The sequence below is a fragment of the Xyrauchen texanus genome, chromosome 20 (assembly GCF_025860055.1).
Source record: "Xyrauchen texanus isolate HMW12.3.18 chromosome 20, RBS_HiC_50CHRs, whole genome shotgun sequence".
Taxonomy (NCBI): domain Eukaryota; kingdom Metazoa; phylum Chordata; class Actinopteri; order Cypriniformes; family Catostomidae; genus Xyrauchen; species Xyrauchen texanus.
In genome coordinates, this window is record NC_068295.1 from 13,101,974 (window position 1) to 13,114,108 (window position 12,135).

Below are 12,135 nucleotides of genomic sequence, written 5' to 3' on the forward strand. Positions count from 1 at the left end.
ACAATTCAGTTGCTGTCTGGGGATTGTAGACTTTTGTCTCACTTAAATTGATTCCAAATCGGTCTAGCATGCATATAAATCTTTGTTCCACCCTTGAGATTATTCTGTTCTTTTTGTGCAACCACTGACCTCAAGCTCTCATCCTGATTCCTGAAGTAGCACGCAATAACTGGAAATACTTTACAACAGTTGCATTCTATCTCTATTTGACATCAGTATAAAAAAAGCAATGACGACCATCCCCCGCCTCTTCATTTTATATATGTATGTGAATTTGGCAGGAGAAATAAATGCCACACACACACACACACCAAGAAATGAATGTCTCACTTGTAACAATGACCTTGGACCTCCACATGAAAAATATAAAATTGATAGAGTTTTAGTATATTTATTAATTATTCAAATTTAACTGAGGAAGGGAAGAAACATAATAGGCAGTGTGAAACTGTTGTATAACAGGTTGAAACTCCACCGCAGGCCTCAAACAAAACCTTTTATTTCATTATGAGAGAATAAACTGCAAGCTTTCCTATTAAAGGAACTTGGATGCCAGTCTCACCTTGCACATTCAAAAAGAGGGGAGGGAATCTTGTGGCTTACATAAAACCTTTTCAGACCATTTAAAACTGCCTCTAATGTGCTTCTTAAAAGAGAAAACTTATTGAAATGCAAGAGCCTTTATAATTTTTCTGTTTTTAACACTTGGTCTGCCCCTTGTTTTCCTCTATTTTCACTGGCGGCCAAACGTTTCGAATAATTTACAGATTTTGCTCGTAAATTTTTTACTTTTATTCACCAAAGTGGCATTCAACTGATCACAATGTACAGTCGGGATATTCATAAATGTGAAAAGTTACTATTACAATTTGAAGAAAAAAAATTCAGAACTTCTTAAACTACTTCAAATAGTTCTCATCAAAAACCCACCAAGTGCAGAAATGACAGCTTTGCAGATCCTTGTCATTCTAGCTGTCAGTTTGTCCAGATACTCAGGAGACATTTCACCCCACGCTTCCTGTAGCACTTGTCAGGCACTTCTCACGCACCTTACAATCTAACTGATCCGATAAAAGCTCAATTGGATTAATATCCATAACACTCTTTTCCAATTACCTGTTGTCCAATATCTGTGTTTCTTAGCCCACTCTAACCTTTTCTTTTTGTTTTTCTGTTTCAAAAGTGGATTTTTCTTTGCAATTCTTCCCATAAGGCCTGCACCCCTTCGAGTATCTCTCGTTAACATGCACTCATTTATAGACGATCTATACAAGAAATACCGGTTTTCTTAAAGAGACAGTAATGCTTTTTTAGCAGCTGTTCAACAATCATTATAAATACTTGTAAATAGTACAAATTATGCAATTAAAAAAAACACTTAACAAAAAATAATACATGCAATATAATATCATATTTATTGATTAAATACACTGATTTGTCCATTTAAAATAAAATAAAAGTAACAATGTGACCAAAATGATGAAAACCTAATAAAATCAAATAATTAGTAAAACAAACATTTTCGTAATGTACGAATTTAAAAAGGTCCCCTGGTATAACTAACAGCATTAGCTGGGAGAGAATGTCTTTCAAATGTAAGCAAAAGGGGCATTACAACTGAATATACCAATATGAATCGATATTGAATTGAATCAAAATCAGAATTGAATCAAGAGCTTGTGAATCTGAATTGAATCAGGAAATGTGTATCAATACCCAGATTTATCAACTACCCATAAATGACTGCATAGAAAACAAAATATCAAAATCAAGTAGTTATGATGCTAGACCTTTTCTCAGGTTATACTTTTTCAAAATTATTGCAAAAATGATTGCAGTAATTTTTATAAGTTCATTATTCCGTAAACAGCAAACAAAATGTTATCACATAAGCATTATTTTGGTTTTAATTTAAAACATTATATTTATGTTTTTATAATTTAAACACAAAATTTGCCATGCTGCTTTTTCACACCTGAAATTCTCCTAATGATCAAAATATGTCTATTCCTCTACAGTATATGTATATTTATCTATCCAAGTTGAAAATCAGGAAGTCAACAGCAAAAAGCTGAGCTCACCATGGAGGAATCCAGCCAGCTGAAAGTTTCCCTTTCTGAGTTTCACTTAATAGTCTTTTGGCTACCAGCACTGGGTTTTTGATTCCTGATAGAAAGAGCAGCATTAGAATCAGTTTTACTCCAAATTCAAGTGCAGGATTTAAATATGATAAAGGAAATCTGTGTTTGGCTTGCTTGGTTTTGCTGAAGGACAGAACAGAGTTAACTTCACTGGAAGAGCTAAATATGACAGAATGTTGAACTAATGTCAATGTAAAACAAATTAAATGTCTTTGTTTATTCTTTGTGGGGAAGAGCAGAATGACTTAAGACAATGTGTGTCAAGTCAAGTTTTGCTTGTTTTAACAAACATGACACTCACAATACTTTACAGTTTGACAGGTAGAAATGGTCCTGGGTCTGTGCCTCAATTTGTTTCAAGTAGGCAGAATAAAAACCAGAGTGGAAAATAGTACCTCGTGTGATGTGCAGTTCAAGAACCATCCGTTTTTCATGTATCAATTTTAAGGATAACGTTTACATCATGGAGAGTAAAAAAACAATGTGTTTTCATAGACAGCTCCAATCTGAACACAAAATGCATTTGGCCATGTTCTCTTCTCACGAAAGACTGAAGAGTGAGCAAGATGATCTCTATTTTTTTTGTTTGGAATTCAGACAAGATACAGCATCCCATCAAAATTATTACTCACCGCTCAAGGCTCCAACAGCTCCATACTTTAAGGTCTTCCCATCCATGATGCTGGCATCACACTCGATCTCACCTGATAGGTTCTAGTTGGATCCAATAGCCGCATTGGTGAATGGGGAGTCCTGTAAATATCAGAATTGCTATATTGAAGGCTTGATTTTAAAAATAAAGAAAATTGGGAAAACAGACTAAAAGGTTTGGCATCATATTTTACATGTGCTAACCTCTTCTTAAAGGTGATTTGAGTAACTTTTTAAGTGTTAAAAGTGCTGTAAGTGATTTTAGTTGTTCTGGAACTTCCACAAGATTGAGCAGTTAATTAGACATCTGAATCAGAATGAGCTTTATTGCCAATTATGCTTATACACATACAAAGAATTTGTCTTGGTGACAGAAGCTTCCAGTGCACAAACAATACAACAAGACAGAGATAATACAAAAATAGAATAAAAATAAAAAGCGAATTGAAAATATACACTGATTAAAACCACCTGCCTAATATTGTGCAGCTCCCCCTCGTGCTGCCAAAACAGCACTGACCTGCATCTCATAATAGCATTCTGAGATGCTATTCTTCTCACCACAGTTGTACAGAGCAGTTATCTGAGTTACCGTAGACGTTGTCAGTTCAAACCAGTCCGGCCATTCTCTGTTGACCTCTCTCATCAACAAGGCATTTCCGTCCACAGAATGGCCCTCACTGGATGTTTTTTGGTTTTTGGCACCATTCTGAGTAAATTCTAGAGACTGTTGCGTGGGAAAATAACAGGAGATCAGCAGTTACACAAATACAATATACACCCCGTTTGGCAGCAAAAATCATAAATGCGATTATCTAATCAGCCAATCATGTGGCAGCAGTACAGTGAATAAAATCATGCATATATATGTCAGGATCTTTAGTTCAACCATCAGAATGGGGGGAAAATGTGATCTCAGTGATTTGGACAGTGGCATGATTGTTGGTGCCAGATATATTGCTGTATATTGTATTTCTGTAACTGCTGATCTCCTGGGAACAGCACACATCCCTGGGGGGGCACCAGTGCTGATCGTACAAGTGCTGAACATGCCCTCTCTTTCCAAAACATCGCCCTCAAAAGATAGCAGCAGCAGTTCTTCTTCTTCTTAAAGTTGTCAAACACAAAAGTAGCAAAATAGTGCCCTCAGCTAACAACTGTTATGAATCTGAATACAGTTTCAGGCATTCTACTTCCACAAGTCTGAACCTTTGGATAAGCCATGGCCCCTCTAACTCCAAAGATACCAAAATGAGCTTTATTGAGAGCAGAAACAGTTGTTAGAAACAACAGTAGTAAAAAACTGACAACTATTATGAACAACATGGCATTAAAATTCATTATGGCTCAATAATTCGCTGCAACTACAATACTATGAGAATGCAAAAAATGATCAACATGTCAAAAGGGTCGTTGTCTGCGGACCATTGACACTTTTTTGTTTGCTGTTTACAGAGTCTAGAGTTGTCACAGAGACAGGGGAGATATTTCAAGGCACTTATTTAATTAATATCTTTCAGGGAGTAGGACATTTTTTTGCATACCTTTCCATTAAAAAAAAAAATGGCTCACAGCACCGTTAAAGTAATAGTTCACCCATAAATTTAAATTCTCTCACTATTTACTCACTCTCATGCTATCCCAGATATGTATAACTTTCTTTCTTCTGCAGACCACACAATGCATGTGAATGGGGACCAAAAGTTTCATTCTCCAAAAAGCACATAAAGGCAGAATAAAAGTAATCCATATGACTCCAGTGGTTAAATTTATGTCTGCTGAAGCAGTTCAATCGGTTTTGGGTGAGAACAGACCAAAATACAACTCCTTTTCACAATAAATCTTGACATCAGCTGTCTCCTTGATAATCATGATTTCAAGCTTGATTACACTGCCTAGCACCATCTAGCACTCTACCCATGCGTCAAGCACTAGGAGGTTGAAATCATGAACGTTGTCTAGACACTCCAATGGCAAGATGTATTGTGAAAAAAAAAAAAAATTCTGTTATCTGTTATCACCAAAAATAAATTAGATTGCATAAGACGACACTATTTAAACCACTGGAGTCATATGGATTACCATTATGCTGTCTTTAGCAGTTTTTTGGAGATTCAAAGTTTTGGTCATCGTTCACTTGGATTGTATGGACCTACATAGCTGAGATATCTTTGTTTGTGTTCAGTAGAAGAAAGAAAGTCATACACATCTGGGATGGCATGAGACTGAGTAAATGATGTGAGAATTAACATTTTTGAGTGAACGATCCCTTTAAACCTGAAAGTTCCACTACACTACATGAGAATGTGCAAACTGATTGACAGGTAGAAAGCACATCAAAGTCTTCAGATTGGCACAGAGAATGGTGAGATATGCTAGGACACTTATTTCAGTAATATCTTTCAGGGAGAAGGAATATTTTTTGCATATGATTCATTAAAAAATTTAAAATTGCTTACAGCACCTTTAAAATACTTCAACCACAGTTTATTATGCAGGAACAACTGTTTGGCTTGAACGCAAATTTGTTTCCTCCCCCTGCCCTCACTGGTCTCTATTTAAATCATATTATTTAGGTCAGAACCGCATTTCCATTGCGTTATCAACGTGAGTACAAGCGGCAGTTGTTTACCACTGTAACTAAGTAATAACTCAAGAAGACTTCAGCTTCACTGTTTTGAGTATTAAAGTTTTTTGGATTTACCACTATCCTTTGATTTGGTATGATTGCGTTCATATCGGTTGTTTGGGGACTCGGGTGCGATTCGCAGGTGCGCACCTGATTTCAGAAAACAGTGTTCACATCATCCAGTTGAACCGAACTTTGACATCACACTTTGTAACTGGTGGCACACCAAAAGTGCTAGTGTGAAAACACCATACAAGTATGCCATCCGTAGGTTGACAACCCCAAGATGTGTTAACAGTGGAACACCATTAAAGCATTGCTCTGTTTGTTTTAGCATCTCTACAAGTCTGACACACAAAAACAGGCTAAATCAATTGTGTGACTGTATATCAGAGTTGGTACAAAACAAAAGGAGCAGAAATTACATCCCATGAGCAGAGTTAGGATGAGTGGTAAAGCTGAAGGTGTGTTGATGTTTGTTGTCCAATGTCACCTCTAATTCTATAAGAGCTGCTGTCACTGCCTCAGGTGCCATTCCTCCAGCTCTGAGCCTGTCCACAGCCTGCAACACATTAAATCACAACTGATAACACAAAGCTCATGTTTGCCAAAGACTAAAATTAATGAATTCGAACAAAATGAGAGTTTCCTCACTAATTTCAGGAGAATCATTTCATCACCAGAACATGAGTTATTTGCAGAGAAAATAACATTAAAACAATCTAGAAATTTTTTTAAAGTGAAAATCCAATACAAACAGCTAAAAAAGAAAGAAAGCTACAATGTTTTCCAGTTGACACGCTTGAAGCAGAGCGTGGAGCATTATATTAAGCCAGGGTGTAGCTCAGGCTGCTGCTGGTGTCATGTTATCAACGCATAACTCAAATTCCCTGGCACAGGTGTTTTACTCAAGTCTGATCCCTTCTATTCATCCTTTACATGGAGCTTCAGACATGCACAAAGCATTGCACAACAACTTGCCATACTATATAATATATTGGGTAGTTGACACATAATGTGTATTTAGATTTTTTTTTTAACAACATCAATATTTGACCATTCATTTAAATAGTCCTGTACAGTGTGTGACAAATTAATTTCTAATTTCTTCTAAGGCTGGAAAATTTAACACGTGATTTTCTGCGATTAATAGTTAACTGTTTAACACGTTGAAAATATTGACGCAATAAATACGTTTTTTACATGCTTGACTCGACAGCACATTCTAGCACAGAAACTGATTGTGTGGAGCAGTGCATGCTTAATATTTATGCATGATGCATGTCCTAGCATTATAAACACAGGAGCGGATTTTCTGTATGGAGAATGGAGACTTCACACGCAAGTTGCAAGCAAGGTGTGGGAGAGATACAGGCATTCTTCCATTAGAGGTCTGCAACTCGACCCAGGCCCGACGGGACCTGAGGACCTGAGAAGTTTTGGGCCGGGTTCGAGTCAGTTTTTCAAGTAGGACTTTGGGTTCAGGTTTGTAATGAATGAAAAAATAAACAGGCTTACCGAACTTGTTTCATGCATGCGCTCTCTTTCTCACAGACAACGAAGTTAGGGGTTGTTCACACCGAATGTGTTTTTGCATGCATCTGTTCTGTTTTCCCATTGTTTTCCTATGTAAACACATGCTGGATGATTGTCGATTGTCTCAATTTACCGGCACATTTTAAACACCATGTCAAGTTAAAAAGAACACATTTTTAAAAATGCATATTGAGACACCAGCTCTCCGTTTCATTCTTTGCGCTGCGCCTAGATTATTTTTAGTGCAGTTGTCACAAAGATTTAACGTTCTGAACAAGTTCAGGCTGCATAGAGGGGAATGTTGCATTGTATAATTTTATTTCAAATTGTTCTGAACCAGGTCAACTTTCAGCAAATAAACGGCAAGGCAATGCCTTTTTCCCCTTCTTCTGTAGTGTACTAGGCTGCTGTGCCCTGTTAAAATACAGCCTATTGCAACAGTGCTTGCTAGGAGTAGAAATAATATAGTAAGCGATTCGTGATCGGGTCAGGTTAGGGCTTAAAATCTGACGGTATCGTTCGGGCCGGGTAGGGTCTCAGGTATGGGTCGGGTTTGGGTTTAATTTTAAGGCCAGTACAGATTTCTAGCTTCCGTATCTCTTCGCATCAGCCAAAAACGCTCTCTCACTGTCATCTGAACCAATGTCAAAAGCAAAATCACATGAGAGAAATTATAATACATTGAATGTACACTTTAGTTTAAGTTGCCAATTAAGTTTGATATGAACTGAATACTATTTGATCCTATTATTCAAAAAGTTCACTGGAAAACATCAGATGATTTTTCCCAATATTTAATTACAGCATATCCAATTATTTTATGGCATGTATACATATTCTTCTATCAAAGATTTATACATGTAAAAATACATCTAATAAACTATCCACAATTTTTTTTACATTTTAACATGTACTTATTTAAATAATACAAATAAATGATGCCCAACCATTTTATTTTCAAAGTTCTTTGAGACAAGGTATAAAGCAAATATACAACCCTGATTACGAAATGATTGGAACGGTATGAAAAATGCTAATAAAAACAAAAAGGAGTGATTTGTAAATTATATTCACCCTTTGCCATATTGAAAGTACTACAACTAAATAATATATGATGTTTTACCTCGTGAATTTCATTGTTTGTTTGTTTTTTAAATGTACAGTAATTTTAAATCAGATAATTGCAACACACTCCAAAAAAGTTGGAACAGTCAAGTGTTTACCACTGTGAAATGTAAAACTTTCCTCTAATACCACTTATTAAGCATGTAGGCACTAAAGACACAAGTTTAAGTTTAAAAAGTAGAATTTTTCCCCATTCAACCATTATGAAAGTCTTCAGCTGCACAATTGTACGGGGTCTTCATTGCCATATTGTGCGCTTCATAAAGAACCACACATTCTCAATTGGAGATGGTCAGGACTGCAGACAGGCCAATCAAGCACAGGCACTCTCAGTGTATTCGGCCAGTATGTGGTTTGAAGTTGTCCTGCTGAAAATTCCAGGATGTCCTTGGAAAAGACAGTGCTGGATGACAGTATATGCTGCTCCAAATCTTTTACATATCTGTCTACATTAATTGTGCCCTCACAGATGTGTGAGCTACCCATGCCATGGGCACTGACACACCCCTGGCCCATATAGACACTGGCCTATGTTCATGATATCCATTACAGATGAATTATGTTTTTTAAGACAATGATGTCTGAGATCAGAGATCAAGCGCATTCAGAAGTGGTTTTCGATCAGACCAGATTCCTTGAATCTTTTATTGTGCACTTGAGAGGGTGAAATGCCCAAAATCCTTCCAATTTGTCTTTGGGGAAATTGTTCTTAATTATTGTTCTTCTGGATTATTTGCTGAAGCATCTGTTGGCAAATTGACAAGTCTCAAATGATCCTTGCTCTTGAAGGACTAGGCTGTTTTTGGAGGCTCCTTACTGTATATACTGACAATATTGCCTCACCTGGTTAAATCTCCTGTTTCACATTGCCATGTTATTTGAACTTGTCAAATTGTTATTAGTCTTAAATAGCTCCTGTATCAACTTTTTTGGAGCGTATTGCAATCGTCTCATTTAAAATTACAGTACATAAAAAAATGTAATAATAATTCACAAGGTAAAATATCATATAATATGTATTTATGATTATATTTTAATGTTTATTTTAATGTACCATGATTAATCCTGATCACAAAAAACTGTTAGTTAGTAAAACAAATTAATCGATTCACAGCCCTAATTTTAAAAGCATAAATATTTCATGCAGTCTTTTAAATAATGAGGTAATAAAAGCTGTGTGTATAATAATTATAAAAAGAATCAGCAAAATGTTATTTCAAATAGTTTTAAGAGTACAGCATATCACATCAACAGACATGTCAGCTCCCCAATTATGATTAGTTATTGCTTAAGTACTGGAAGCATGTATTATGCAAAAAATAGGAAAACAACAAGTAAAAAGCACTAGAGAATGAATCCATTTGTGTAGATAAACAACATACAATCCAATTGTGAAAAACATGCAATCTGAGCTGAAACCACAAGCTGTTTATATCACTGAATTGACGTCTGGTAGACATGACCTCTGGCAGAGCATTCCAAAGGTTATAAGTCACAGCAGAAATGTAAAAGTACCTTAAGGCATCAAGTTTGATCACATGCAACTCACTCTCTGGCAAGTTCTCTTGCACACATGTTTGTATTCCTTGGCTTTGGATTCTGAATGATACCCTGCCCCTAAGGAGGTAAAATCATCAAAAATTAGGACTGATGCACTCAGTCTGTTTCTTACAAGTGAGATGGAGTCTTTTCACTCCCTTCAAAGTAAAGTGAGTTTTCATTAAAGAAAAGTCTTTATGTTCCATTAACTTTAGGGAATCATTTACCCACAAAAGGAAAATCCTGTCATGAGATTTAAAAGCTTAGTTTGTCAATTATTATTCACTATAGCGCACAAGTCATATAGACTATTTTTATGGCATTTTCTTTTTTCTTTTAGCTTGACAGCTGTGGTCACTGTGAATTGTCCTTCTATGGAAAAGAGCTGTGTGAAGATTCTTCATGATTCTTCTTTTGTTTTCCACAAAAAAAAAACATGGGTTTGAAATGAGATGGGTAATAATGACAGAATTTTCATTTTGGGGTGAACTAGTCATTTTAACATTATATATCATAGAAATATATTATAAGTACAGAATACCATTGATTAGGGTTGGGGCAATTTCAAGACAAATTTTCTTTAACCTATTCCCAAAGTATAAATTAATTAGACAATCACTTGCAACATCTCACAAATACATGTTATATTTAATGTTTAATCATTATGTAATTAAGTTCCAAAGGGAAATAAATTCACCTGTATGCACCAGCACAAACTCCATCGCTTTACCATCATGACGGGAGATAGTGCTGTTCAGTATAGACCCTGAATTGTTTAGTGGAGACAGAGTGTCCTTGCAATCTGTTGAGTTTTCTAGATTTTCCATTACCCGTATTGAGTGTAGCTTGCATTTTGACCCATCATTTACTCATAAATCCGACATACTTTTCAAAGTCCTAAATGGAGAGAGATATCATACCTGGCCATATTAACTTAAATATAATTATTCGTATGTACGTGTGTGTACACACACACACACACACACATCAGCCACATCAGCCACAACATTAAAACCACCTGCCTAATATTGTGTAGGTCCCCCTCAAGCCACCAAAACAGCTTTGACCCATCGAGACATGGTCTCCACAAGACCTCTGAAGGTGTCCTGTGATATCTTGCACAAAGATGTTAGCAGCAGATCCTTTAAATCATGTAAACTGCAAGGTGGGGCCTCCATGGATCGGACTTGTTGGTCCAGCACATCTCATAGATGCTCAATCAGATTGAGATCTGGGGAATTTGGAGGCCACGTCAACACCATGAACTCTTCGTCATGTTCCTCAAACCATTCCTGAACAATTTTTGTAGTGTGGCAGGGTGCATTATCCTGCTGAAAGAGGTCACTGCCATCAGGAAATACCATTGCCATGAAGGGGTGTATGTGGTCTGCAACAATCTTTAGGTAGGTGGTACATGTCAAAGTAACATCTACATGGATGCCAGGACACAAGGTTTCCCAGCAGAACATTGCCCAGAGCATCACAATGCATCTGCCGCCCTGCCTTCTTCCTATGGTGCATCCTGCTGCCATCTCTTGGTAGAGAGGTACCTGGCTGTCCGCATTATCTAAAAGAAAACGTTTCATCAGACCAGGCCACCTTCTTCCATTGCTCCATGGTCCAGTTCTGATGCTCAGTAGGTGCTTTCGGCGGTGGACTAGGGTCAGCACGGGCACTCTGACCGGTCTGCGGCTACGCATCAAGCTGCGATGCACTGGGTGTTCTGACACCTTTCTATCATCACCAGCATTACGTTTTTCAGCAACGTGTGCTACAGTAGCTTTTTAGACAGGCTAGTCTTTGCTCCCACACGCACAGGGTTGCCAACCCTGCACGCATCAGTGAGCCTTGGGCGCCCATGACCCTGTCACCGGTCCACCAGTTGTCCTTCCTTGGTACTAACCCCAGCATACCGAGTACACCCCATAAGATCTGCTGTTTTGGAGACGCTCAGAGCCAGTTGTCTAGCCATCACAATTCTGCCCTTTTCAAAGTCGCTCATATGAAACACATGAAATTTGCTTGCTTCCTAATATATTCCACCCCTTGAAAGGTGCCATTGTAACGAGATAATAAATATTATTAACTTTACCTGTCAGTGGTTTTAATGTTGTAGCTTATCTCGTGCGCGCGCACAACCCTCAAGTCTTACCACATTTAATAATACTAATATGAGAAAAGATACATACTATGAGAAAAATAACACAAATAACTTATTAATATTAGATTCACCGAAGACAACCACTACAGACAATTGCACTGATACATATCAAAACATAAGGTTTTTAAAGACTGCAAAACTCACACGCGAGAACACTTTAGGTGCATGACGGCAAAGGATCGCACATATTCACTGTTAAATGCATGACTCAGCATCTCTAATGATAACATAAACACACATCTTGCACTGAAATATGAATGTAGATATGTGACTGGTTGTGATGTGATGATAAGCGGCGCATGTGTTCGCGTCACACCAAAACACTTCCTGGTTCAGTGACATACATCACAGTG

General features: G+C 37.2%; 1 pseudogene; it reads right to left on the reverse strand.

Moving 5' to 3' along the window:
• The window catches only part of LOC127660319 (threonine aspartase 1-like), a 45,046-nt pseudogene extending 33,133 nt beyond the window's left edge, over nucleotides 1-11,913 (reverse strand).
• Nucleotides 11,914-12,135: the final 222 nt, after the last annotated feature.